Genomic DNA, 13,811 nt, shown 5'->3' with positions numbered 1-13,811 from the left:
GTGAGAACCACTGGAGCTGTTCCTTTGATGTGCCATATGATCTCTTCTCTTTATAGTATCTACTAGGATTGACACAGTGGTTCTACCCTAGAAAGTACATGTATATGTATCATCTCGTTTTATCCTCACAACAATCCTGTAGGATATTATTATCCCAATTTTACAAACAAGTGGATTATGGCTTACAACTTTTAAGTGATTTCGCCCACAGCCCACATAGAAGTAGTGGCTCTGGACCTTGACACTGGGGGTGTGAATTTCAAATTTAATGCTATTTCCCTCGGAGTGTGCTCACTCCCTCTATCCGTTTATCTTGAGATTAGGTACAGTGTCACCAGGTGAATGTGTGTGCCTCCGTCCAGGCCTCGGGCCTGGAATTCACCAGAACTGCAGGCCAAGGATGTGGGAGAAAATAAACAGCCTCAGGAGCACAGGTCTTCAGAGTTCAAACCTATAAACCTTAAAGGGATAGGAAATATTATTCCTATGAGGTTTACGGTGGTTCTTTGTTCCACCAAAGCAAATTATACAGTGATATCACGAACGGACGCAAATTCAGTCATCTGTCAACCTTTCAGGGGCTGCTACTCAGTAATATGAACTACCTTTTACTCTTTTTATCCTTTTTCTCTTTCGTTTCCGGTGTCCTCCTTTGGGCCATTTGGTGGCTTATTTATACTTCCATTCCCTCTCGGTGCCAAGAAACAGGTGAGAGAGGAAATAAAACTGAATGAATATTGGTGCCTGTTAGCAGCTTGGAGAAAAAGCAGTTGTGACTACTGTCTCTTTATACCAGGTTTTGGAATTATTTGTGTGTTTCAATTATCCACGTTGTCTACATCCCCTATTATCCCAGGTAAGTATTACGCTACGGTATCGACATAGCCTCTTAGCAAGTGTATTGCCTCTTGTTCGGTGCAATTGGCTGTGGCAATTCATGACTTTTTTAGACAAACACAGCATGAATGATCTCAAAGCAACTCTCAGTTATTCAAGGGTTAATGATCCAATGTGTGAGTTTTACAAGCATTTTGCTTCTTCCCTGTCTCTCTCCTGTTCTCCAGCCTTAGGTCATTTGGTTGCTTATTAGCATCTCCACCAGAGAATATTTAAGTTAAATTAAACTCAAACTAATCTTTCTCACTATAGTAGTGGCTTTTGATGTAAGCTATAATGAGAGAAGGAAGTCAAAAAAATATATTTTTCCTGTTTTTTTTCCCTTAAACAGAACTTCCCATCTTACCCCTTTCCTTCCTTAACACAGAAAAACTAGAGTTAGCTTTAGCTCTCTTATGGAATTGTGGTATTCAAGTCCTGCCATTTTCAAAAATCTTTCATCGAGCTGCTAAGTAAATGGGACAAAAATGTTTCAGTGCTCTGAAAAAGTATACAATACAAATTTCACTGATAGACCAAAAGGTTGAGAAAAACAACTTTAAATTGTCCAGTAGCCCGTCCAAGCAATTTAGCATGGTGTGAAAGTCAGGAATTAGCACCTCAAATGGACGAATGTGAGTTCCATCTTTTCTCCCTTTTTCTGTTCACCCTCTGTCGGAGGTGCTAATGAACAGTGAAGTGGTCAAAAGGTAGGCAGTAGCAGGGGAAGAGAGAAAAGCCTGGCGATTACCTTCCAAATAAATAAATGAGAGATAGCCAAATGTATTTTTCTTTCTCTTCCTTCAGGCTCCTGAGAAACTTCTCTTCCTTTCTGTCTAGCTGAGAAGACTCTGCCTGACTCATTCTATTGCCAATATGTTGAGTTCACCTAGAGCAAGGGCAACAACCTCCTGCTGTCCCCACTGTCTTTACAGGCTCAGGACAGATGTCCAACCCCTTCTGAGGCCCCCCCCCCCCGGACCTGAACATTCTTAAGTATGTAGAACGTGGTGTAACATCTCATTCAGCCAGGACGCTATATTATATAGTATGAACCTATAAATTAGCACGGATTTAGCTGTCAGGCATAAGGAATGCATTTTCTAGCAGGGGTACTTGGATGGAAGTCTCTCCACCTCTTTTTGAAAACATTCTCTTCTTTCTATAAATTATTCTAGAGAGAGATACAGAAATTGTGCTGGCTCTGAAGAATCCAGAACAAGGCAGAGGTCCACAATCTGGAAAAGTATTCACAACTTCTACCAAAGAAGTGGCAGAAACCAGCTCTGGCTAATTTCCAAAGATGCATATTGTGTAAGAAAGAGGGCCGATTGGAATGGAGTTCTGTCTTAGGCTTGCTCCCAGTCTATCTCAGTCAGATGGCATTGTAGACCACTTCGAATTTTTGTACACTTAAAATTTCTAGATTGTGTCATGTTCTACATCTCTTCAGGAGTTCCTACTTTCAAAAAGAGAAAATTAGAATTATATTAGAAAAATAAAACTCTATCACTGCATGACCTATAACTAATCTCAGACTAGCTTGTGTTCACACTTGTCTAGGGAAAATATATTTCTGTAAGGTGTTAAACGTTATTTTTTTAAGACTTTAAGGATGAAGTCTTAGGGATGTGTGTGTGTGTGTATGTGTGTGTGTGTAAAATTCTTTCTCTTCCTATCAATACTGTATCTGTTTTGCCTTGTTTTATTAATCTAGAAAATGGGGTCTCAGTGGCTGACATTTGAGAGTTCCTTGGCCAGTAGCAGGGACATGATAATACTGAAAGTCTCTTGTCTCAAGGGTAACTTGAGAGTGAATGGTAATCAAAGCATTCAGCCCAATATAAAACAAATAATATTGTGTGGACTTCACACCGCGTGATTTTGTTAACTCTAGACTTCATGTCTCCATGGCAAGTGGATCCCCAAAGCCCAGGCAGCAAAAATGTTAGTGTTTCCTCTGAAGATAAAGTTAACAATACCTAACAAACATATGATTTAATCCATTGCCACTGTTTTGCAGAAGAATTTATTTGTGGTGTGTTGGGGGGAAAGTCTTTTTTCTTTAAGATGTGCTGCCCATCTTCCTCAGGCCCAGAAATTACGTCCTAAATAATTAAAATAACAATGCACCTGCACTGAGACTCTAGGTAAACTGTCCTGATAGTGGAAATCTGGACAGCCCATGGAAGGGACGGAGGGCTGCCAAGGATAGAATTAACCTTCCTTTCGCATAGCAGACTGCTGAGTTTAGAATCATTTTCTTTATGGCTTTTCCTAATGATCCTGGAGGAAAAAAGTCCAAAACACCCCTGTCCTGAAATACTCATCCGGATACCATGTGAAATAAGATAAGGTGGTGATAAGGCTGCCTGACCTCTGTGTTAACTCCTAGCAGTTAAAATTCTGTTCTTGTAACAGGAATTCTAATTTGCTCTTCACATCACAGATGCAAACGCGTCAGATATTAAATGAGTGAGGATTACCCTGATGCCCTGCTTTGCAGGCTTCCTTTGAAGACTCCGGGGGATATAAGGCATTTAGCTGTTTCCTTTTCTTTCCCTCTAGAGGCATCTGGCTAAGTCAGGTGGAGCACATTCCGCACGCTCCCATTTATTACTTGCTCTCTTCCTGCACTGGCTTTTCCCCTTCCCACCTCTCTGTCTTGGCCTTCACCAAACATCTTTATTCAGAACCAAACACTATGTTTGTCTCTGGAATTTCCATCAGGATAAAGAAGAGAAGGAGCAGACTCATGTCAGGGACACTCCCCGAAAACCTGGAAACCTCTGATTGCACAAACACACACGTGCGTGTAGCGGCTGGTGGCCGCCTCCCTCCTGCTTTATGCGTCCAATGCTGATGAAGGCCTTCTTTTGCTCAAGGAGTGTAATTTGTTTAGCTGTCCCCCAAATATAAATCACATTTACCACTCTCCAGAAGACAGGCAGCTTGCTTTTCAAGGATTTCACAGAGAAGGAAATAGAGCTTGGTTCAAGAGTAGGAAAATATTTGCTATTCTTCCAAGTTCAGATTGTCCCCATAACTCTCCAGTGGACACACAAAGCAGGATCCCAGGCAAATGCATACAAGTTCTCTTCAGGATGTTGTTTTCTTCTTGCTGGTCACCTGGGTGGATTCCCAGCCAACCTGTGCCAGTGGTAGGGAGTGTATTTTCCCCGTGGATTGTAGGGAGCAACCAGATCCAGTGAGGCGAGACCGGATGGCTGACAGGTGCTTCCAGGATAGACACATCCGTAGGCTCTCCATCCACTTCTGCAATTGGATCCTACCTAGCATCCTATCCCTATTTCCACCCACCTGTAGGCTTTCTGCCTGTGCCTGCATCTGTAAGCCATGGTGACCAGGAGCAGGAGGGAAGGGAGGCTGCTCCCTGCAGAGCCCAGCAGCAGGTCCTCTTCTGGCGAACGGAGGCAGCAAGAGCACAAGGAGAGCAGAAGTGGCTGTTGGGAACTATGATTTTTTTCTCGTTCTCCATCCCCAAAACAACTATGGCTACCAATTGTTTATCCTTCCAGAAATAGTCTTTGTGTGTGCATACTTATATCTAGGGTGTGTGTGTGTGTGTGTGTGTGTGTGTGTGTGTCTAAATTTACAATCCTTTCCTTGGGTCAGGCTACTGGGGTGGTTGAGGGGAGTGATGGGCTAAGGGTACAGCTGCCTTTTATGGTTTTTATGTAGATGGTAGGACAGCCTGTTGGAAGGGGCTGCAGCCTTTGCCCTGGGCCCACAACCTTTTAGGGTGAGCACTGCTTTTGTCGTTCTTGTTTAAAAAAAACCCAAATCTATGTGTTTGTGTGTGTATGTTTTAGTAACAAAAACAAATGCTAAGTTCACATAACGAAATAACTAAGTGCATTTGATGTCAGTGTATTTAGAAATACCACACGCAATGAACACACTGTCATCATGGTTTTTCAAGTGACAAGAATAAGAAGCAAGGAAAGAAAGAAGGAAGGAAGGGAGGGAGGGAGGGAGGAAGGAAGGAAGGAAGGAAGGAAGGAAGGAAGGAAGGAGGAAGGAAGAAGGAAACAGCACCCCCGCTACTTACGGTTGCTATTTGCCAAAGTGTCTTTCTCTGTGGAGCAGCATCTATCATTTCTCTCTTGTGGACACAGGGCAGTGACAGTGGGTTTGTCCTTGTTGCTGTAAAATCTCAATTTAAGGTTTCAAAACCCAGTTTCATCTGTTGCTTTCTGTATGAAGGACGTGTGAGGTCCAGGGCCTCCTCCAGTACCCTTTCGAAGGAGGCACAGAGCCTCTTCTCCCTGCTTCACTAAGCAACAAGGCCACACATGGGGCCGAGTCGCTGATATAGCTTCTGCAACCCCACATCCTGGCCTGTCTCTGGGCAAGGAGGGAATACCCAGCTAAGGATGGAGAGGCAGGTGCACACTGCTTCCCTCCCATGCTCTGTCATGAAAGTAGACTTTCTGTCCACTTTTTCTGTCCATTTAAGCAGAGGCTAATGGGAAACAAGAGCCCATTGCGAAGAGTGTAGCTGTTCTGCTTTCCCGGTCTGCCAGCATCATCACGAGGCAAAGGGAGGAGAGCGTAACATGCCTTTGTTCTAGAGATGCACATGGAGCAGGGCAGAGGTGAGACCCAGGTCACCCGGGACCCATCTCTCTACTCGCATCCTAACCATAGGATGCGCATTCACACAGAAAATGTGTGCAGGTACCTACTGCTGGAGCTGAGTTTCAGGGTTCCAGGCGTTTCATCAAGAACTCTTTATGTTATCTGGCAGGTGGCGTAGGTGGCTCTCCATCCTGGGGTCATGACCACAGGAACTCTATGGCTCAGCGTCGGGCATTTTCTCCACTGTGTTGAGCCTTGCCCTACTGAACAGTGTGAAGCTAACCATCAGCCATCAAAAGATGAGCAGCAAGTAGTCCAGTGCAGAGACTAAGTACGGGACTTGGGGCGGGGGGCAGAGATGGGATCAGAACCTCATCTCCATCGTCGCCTACTCTGGATGCCTTTAACCTTAGTGCTTCGGTCTACTCATCTACAAAATTCGGATTAATCTTAGAGGGTTGCTGAGGGGATTAGATGAAGTGATACGTAGACCTGGCTAGTGCTTAATAAATATATTATTAAATAATCTCTGTCCTGTAAAGGAGGTAACTTTAAATTATTGTGGTTTGACAAAGGTAAATATTCTAAACATAGTTACTACCCTCAATCATTTCTGAGGCTCTTCCTGTGCTTCCAGAACATCGCTGTGCATTCCAGGCTGGACTCAGGAGGCCAGGATATGGGCCCAGCTGGGAATGCGGGTATGGAGTGTCGCATCACAAGTCAGCACAGAGGCTTTAGGTTCACATAGGGATGGTATTGGCTCTTGCCACCTGTCTGGCACTTTGGACAAGGTGCTGTTCTTTCTCACCTCAGTATCCTCATCTGAAAACTAGGGATAGTAACAGTTTCTGCTAGACAAAGTTGGGAGTGTTAAACGAGGGAACGTGTGTGAATAGCACATAGTAAGTGGTCAAGAAAACGAGTAGGCTTCAAGCAGCCATTGACCCACAGAATTGCAGAACTGGAAAGATTCATGGAGATTATTTAGTAAACTTCCCCTTGCTACGTAACACAGCTCCCCCTTCATTTCGTAGATGAGAAACCATGTCACGGAAATGTTGAGATTCAGCAAATGTTACACGGCCAGCGAGCTGCAAAATCGGATCCGGGACCCAAGGGTTCTGCAGCCCCTGCTGTGGGCTCTTTCACCCCCTGCAGTTTTCCTGCTCATGGCTAAAAGTGTTTGTTCTGTCCTGGTTAGGTAATCAGTCCTTCAAATTGGTTTGAAACCTTGGGCAACCAGTAGATTGTTCGAAAATTTGTAAGACTCAAGGCCAGGCACTGAATTCTCTTTGACATCCCAAGGTCTTGACTGATTTTTTTTTTTAAGCCCATGTTCTTTTCTATTGCATGTTCCTATCAGCCTCTCTATCCCCTTCCTTGCCTCAGAAAGCCGATATGCCCTCCCTCCCCACTGCCCTTATTTTATTCAACTACAGTCTGTAGTGAAAATCCTCTTCTCTCAAGTGAAATGAAGCAGCTGGCACCTTTAGGGCTCTCATATTATCATTATTATCATTTAACATTTATAAGTGTGCACAGTATGCTAGACCCTCTCACGTACAGTGGTGAGGAACTTGCCATCTAAATTAGACACAGATAGATCCACATAAAAGAGAAAAATAGAGGCAGGGGGTGAGTGGGAAGTGGATGAGGCAAAGGAAAAAGTCAGGGTCGCTGCCACAACACTTCAAACTCTTGCTGAGCCAATGGCTGTGGAAGACTTAGGAAGACATATCCAATTTTTAGCAAAGTGATATAAAATTGCCCCTAAAGGGATTGTGTGAAATACCGAGTTTTGTTTTGTTTATTTTTTTTCCATTTCTGCCAGAGAATTTCGGGAAAGCACCTTCTTGAGAGGAGAATTGTTCTAAATCTCTCTGCTGCCTCTGTGCATCCCCTGTCCCCCCACAGCCCCCTCCCCATGCACTTTTGGTTTGAACTCAGAGAACAGCAGGGAGGCAAGGGAATGAAGTGTGGGGCAGCCGGCATGTCTAATTCCATGACAGACATGTGGTGAATCTAAAGGCCACCCCTGGAAGAATCTTTGATCTCTGGAGCCCACTATGCATTCTACTTCCCCTCTGCGGGGTCAACACCCTGGTACAGCCTTCCCAGGGTCCCCCGCCCCCCACAGGTGAGCGTCCTACTTTTTAGGTCCAATGTTGCCCCAAACAGAGTTTGTTCTTGCAATCCATCCTAGTTCCCAGAAATTGTGCCTCTTCTTCCTGTTACATTTGTTATTTATATTTACTCTGTAGAACTTGAGCGTGGAAAGTGACACTACCCATAGCTGCAGGGAGGCCATTAACCATTAAGTCAAATAGATTCATCATAATGGGAAAGTCAATAATTGAACAGTTTAATGAAATAAGGCAAAAAATAAAATTTTTAAAAATGTATCTTATGACTGGAAATTCGTGCCTCTTCATCCCCTTCACCTATTTTGCTTACACCCCCACCCCACCCGTGTGCCCTGCCCCTCTGAAAAAATAAATACCTTAAGAGGCAACACTTCTAATCATCTCTCCTTCATAAAAGTTGTCCAGGGGCTGCCCCGCAGGCCCTCCCAGGAGAGAGGAGGAGCCCAGCCAGTTGCCCAGAATTCTTGCATCCCTAGCTTTAATGGGCTACTTGGTTTTCTCTCTTTAAAAACCAAGAGGTCCCTTTGATCAGAGCTAAGACACAAAACCAGCAGAAATACATCCCCATCCTTCAAGGAACTCAAAGCAAACCCAAGACTTCTTTCATTTGAAAGACTAAGTAGTAGTCTCTTCCCAGGGCTGCAAGAGTGGTGAAAATGACAAACAGCGCAGGAGGGGAGGGGCCTGCGGGAAGGGCATCCTGCTGCGGTGTCTGCACCTGGCATTCACCCCGCCCCGGAGAAGGGGGGGTGGGAAGCTACAATGTATGCAGGGAAGAGGAGGGGGGCAGCTCTCCTCATTTACTTTTTCCTTGCTGGGTATCTTAGCCTCTTAATTAGCTCCTCTTTTTTTGTCCTAGGACCTACAGTGGTTTGATACTGGACATTTTTTTTTAAATGAATTTGAACCCCAATTGACAAGTCCCTGAAAACCAGGTCTAGATTGGGGCAGTAGTTCCTGTGCTGCTCAGGCCAGGAGAGAAGCGGTTTGCCAAAATGGGCCTGCCCACTGCCCCAGAACGGCCAGCTGGAGGCGTGCGGGCTTGGTGGCGGATCCAGAAGGGGATCGGCTCAGGCCATCAGTCCATCACGCTATGGATGGCGAGAGCTCTGCGCTGCACATTTTAATCAGGGCTGCCTTACTTGACTTCATTCCAGTGAGGCAGTCAAGAGAGAGTAGGGCACAGAGGTCTCGACCCGCAAGCCAAGCACGGTTTTAGCACAGTTTTATACTAACAGCTGCCATTTATGCCCGTGCCAGCAACTGAACACAGTTACCATGTTACAATCACATAAATCCCATGAGGCCACTATTATTAGCCTATTTTGCAGACAGAAAATTAAGTCCCAGAACGATTATGGTCACACAGCAATTGCTGGTAGGGCCAGAATTCAAACCAAACGCTCAGTTCCAAAGCCACGACATACATTCCCTCTGAAATCACTTCTTGATCGGAGCAATATATACCATATGTAATTACCACGAAGCACTAAATAGGTGTTGTTCTATTCCCAAAATGCATCACGAGAGAAGAAACCTCTCCTAAAATCACACAAGACTTTGCACTCACCCAAGATATTTGGTTGGGAGCAGACGCCGCTCATGCTCGCCATGTCCCTCCATTTTCGGAAGGACCAAAGGAAAATTCTTTGTTCACTGAAGCTCTGCCTTAATAGAGCAACAACACTATTGGAATGTCCTTCTTGGTTACAGGGAGACAGTTCCTCCAAAGCTCACATACTCTATAATAACTGATACTTCCCAACCACGACCTGGCAGCAAAGACCCAGTCTCCCAGCTACTTACTGTGCTAGGAAACAAAAGCAGCAGAAAAAATCCTGGAAAGCTCCCCAGGGCTTCTATTAATAAAAGACATCAGGTATGCCTATACATCTAGGAGATACATTAAAAACTCATTCTTATGAGAGTTAAAAGTCCACATTGACGCTGTTCACATTTTACTAAAAGGATATTAAAACAACAAGCCTATAAAAACCACGTTAGCTTCATTGCAAAGAAGAAAGTACAGCCAAATTTGAATATTAACATGTAGAAATCTGTCACAGCTGATGGAAAATATGGCTCGGATAATACGCGGTTGTGTCTCGAAAAGCCTAAAAGCCTGGTCAAGTTTAACAGGCCTAAAATGCAGCACGCACACACATCCCTGCATGCAAATGTTACATTCACCATTGTTAAAAAAAGGCCTCTTGATAGATTTTTCACTCTCAGTCTTTAGAAATAATCTCAAGTAATAAATAAATAAGTAAATAAATAAATCAAAGCTTTGCAGCTTTGATTTCCTGCTAGTTTGTGAGAATAGATTTGCCAATAAGAGAGGCATGTATAATCACAACAAACCCAAGTAGCCTCCTTGGTTTCTTCCACAGCCAGCTAAGGACAGGGATTTTAAAGCCACCTCCACTCTAATTTCAGAAGGCTCCTAGATTTTCACTACCAGGGAGCATTCTCAAAGAAAAAAAATTAATTTACACAAGAGGCTTATCTTCTACTAGTCACTCTCTAGCCATGTCCTTTCAGAAAAGTATCTCATTGCTTTATGTAGCAGTTGTAATATGTGAGAGGACCCATTCCCAAAGGCCACCAAACATGTCCTAGCAGAAGCCTGTCCTGTTTATACTCCAAAACAATAAATGACAAAACACTAGAAAGGATTGCCCTATACTAAATAGCTAACATTTTAGGCACTAATTTCCCTCATGAAGAGGGTAAAAGAGAAAACATCTATGTCATATGAGAAAGCTTCCATATCATGGGGTTTAAATGAAAAAGAACCAAAGTTGGGAAGCCTGGCTGGCTCAGTCAGTTGAGGGACTGACTTCGGCTCCAGTCAAGATCTCACAGCTCGCTGCTGTCAGCGCAGAGCCCGCTTTGGACCCTCTGCCCCCCTCTCTCTCTCTGCCCCTCCCCTGCTCGCATGCTCACTCTCTCTCAAAAATGAATAAACATTAAAAAAAAAAAAAAAAGAACCAAGGCATTCATCCTCCTAGTTTTCAATCCCACCTCTCTGTGGATATGACCAGTTAATCTCCATAAAACATTGCTCTGATCATTCAATCATCCAGTACACACGGATTGACTGCCTACCTGGGACATGTTCAGCGAAAAGAGCATCCTAGTTCTCAAGAGCGTCGATGTTTATTCAGTGGTTATAGAACAAAGTTCAGACTCTAGCTCAGTAATGCAAGTTTCCCCCTAATCCAGCCCCCACCTGCCTTTGCAACCTTTTCTCGCTCCTGAGCTCCTAGACCTGCGCTGGTATCTGGGTGGGCAAAATGTGTCTGTGGCTATTAAGCAACTGAAATGTGGCTGTTCCAAGTGAACATGTGCTCTAAGTGCAGTCTACACACCAGATTTTGAAGGCTTAGCACCAAAAAAAGGATGTAAAACATCTCCCTATTTCTAAATTGGCTACACATTGAAATGAGGAAGTTTTGGATACATTGGGCTACAGAAAATAAGTTATAAAATTAATTTCAAGTGTTTCTTTGTTAATATAGCTAGTAGAAAATTTTAAATTGCGCACATGGCTTTGGTTATACTTCTCTCAGTACCCTTAGACTTTGCACTTGGTCTCCACACTGCCCATGCAATTCTTTCCACCGAATACAGTCATCTTTGCAAATTTTTTCTCATTTAAACGCTATCTGTCCTTCACATCTCTGCTCAAATCTGAAGTCGTCTCAGTTCCTGCTTATAACGTCTTCTATGGAAAACCTCTTTGACCCTGTACATCTCTTACCGCATTTATCACCTTGTGATCTGTTTTACACTGTTTGTGTGTACCCTGTAACACTCTTCAACCCACCTCCCCAGCTTCTATATTGCACCTCCTAGAGGGCAACTACCACATCTGAATCATCTTTGTTTTCCACGGTATCCAGTACAATGTCTTGCACAAGGAAGATAGTCAGTAAATATTTATTAGGAAAAGCTTCTGCACAACAAAGGAGACAATCAACAAAACTAAAAGGCAGCCTGTGGAATTGGAGAAGATATTTGCAAATGACATATCTGATAAATCTATAAAAAACTTATCAAACTCAACACCCCCCAAACAACCCAGTTAAGAAATGAGCAGAAGACATGAAGAGATACTTTTCCAAAGAAGACATCCAGATGGGTAACAGACACATGAAAATATTCTCAACATCACTCTCATCAGGTAAATACAAATCAAAACCACAATGAGGTAGCACCTCACATGTGCCAAAATGGCTAAAATTAACAACACCGGAAATAGCTGGTCTTGGCAAGGATATGGAGAAAGGGGAACCCTCCTGTACTGCCAGTGGGAATGCAGACTGGTGCACCTACTCTAGAGAACAGTATAGAGGTTCATCAAAAAACTAAAAATAAAGCTACCTTATAATCCAGCAATTGCACTATTAGGTATTTACCCAAAATATACAAAAACACAGATTCGAAAGGATACATGCACCCCGATGTTTAAAGCAGCATTGTCAACAATAGCCAAACTATGGAAAGAGCCCAAATGTCCACTGACTAATGAATGGATAAAGAAGATGTTGTGTGTGTGTGTGTGTGTGTGTGTATAATGGAATATTGCCCAGCCACCAAAAAGAACGAAACCTTGAGATGGATGGAGCTAGCATGTATTATGCTAAGCAAAATAAGTCAATCAGAGAAAGACAAATACCATAAGATTTCACTCATATGTGGGATGTGAGAAACAAAACAAATTTACATATGGGAGGGGGGAAGAGAAGAGAGGGAAACAAACTACAAGAGACTGTTAACAATAGGGAGGAAACTGAGGGTTGATGGAGGGAGGAAGGCGGGGGATGAGCTGGATGGGTGCTGAGTATTAAAGAGGGCACTTGAGATGAGAACTGGGTGTTGTATATAAGTGAGGAATCACTGAATTCTACTCCTGAAAATAATATTGAACTGTATGTTAACTAAAAGTTAAATTTAAAAAAAGGGAAATAATAAATGGATGGATGGATAAATGCATGAATGAAACAATGGATAGATGAATTAAGACAGTGCTGTATTGGCAAAAGAATAGATACACAGATCAATGGAACAGGATAGAGAATCCATAAATAAACCACACACAAGCAGTCAAATGATTTTTGACAAAGGTACAAAGGCAATTCAATGGAGATAGAATAATCTTTCAACACATGATGCTGGAACAATTGGGTTTCCATACATAACAAAATTAACCTAGACACTGACCTTATAGCTTTCACTAAAATGAACTCAAAATTGATGGTAGACGTGAGTATAAAAAGAAAAACTATAAAGCTTCTAGAAGAAAAAAGGATAACATTTACATGATTTGGGGTTTGGTGATTATATTTTAGATACAACACCAAAAACACTTCAAGAAAGAAAAAAATATAAGTGAAACTTTATTAAAAATAAAAATGTATGCTCTGTGAAAGGCACTTTAAGAGAATGACAAGACACGCCATGAACTGAAAGAAAATATTTGCAAACTCCATCTGATAAAGGATTTGTATCTAAAATATGCAAAGAACCACTAAAACTAAATAACATAAAAATGAAAACCCCCAATAAAAACATGGTCACGAGATCTGAGTAGATATCATACCAAAGAAGATATACAGATGGCAAGTAATCATAGGTGAATGCAAATAAAAACAATGATGCTTCTTATACAAAAATAACTAACAGTGGATCATAGACCTAAATGTAAGATCTCAAAATATAAAATGCTTAGAAGAGAAAAGGAGTAAATCTCCATGACTATGAATTGGCAATAATTTCTTAGATATGACACCAGAAGCACAAGCCACAAAAGTAATAACATACATTTGACTTCATCAGAATAAACTTTCGTGCCTCAAAGAACACCATCAAGGAAGTGAAGAGACAATCCAGTATAAGAGAAAATACTTGTAAATCATATAAATGATAAGTGACTTGTACATTAAACATATACATAATTCTTAAAAGTCAACAATAAAAATATAGATAATCCGGTTTTAAAATGGACAAAGATTTGAATAGTCATTTCTCCAAAACAATATATATACAACTGGTAAAGCACCTAGAAAGATAATAAAAATTATGCAAATCAAATCACAATGAGATACGACTTCATACACACTAAGATGGCTGTAAGTTCCTCAAAAAAGGTAAACATAGACTTGCCAGCAATTCCAGTCCTAG

This window comes from Panthera pardus, unplaced genomic scaffold (assembly GCF_024362965.1).
Source record: "Panthera pardus isolate Hobbes unplaced genomic scaffold, ASM2436296v1 HiC_scaffold_15, whole genome shotgun sequence".
Taxonomy (NCBI): Eukaryota; Metazoa; Chordata; class Mammalia; order Carnivora; family Felidae; genus Panthera; species Panthera pardus.
This window is presented reverse-complemented; position numbering follows the sequence as displayed.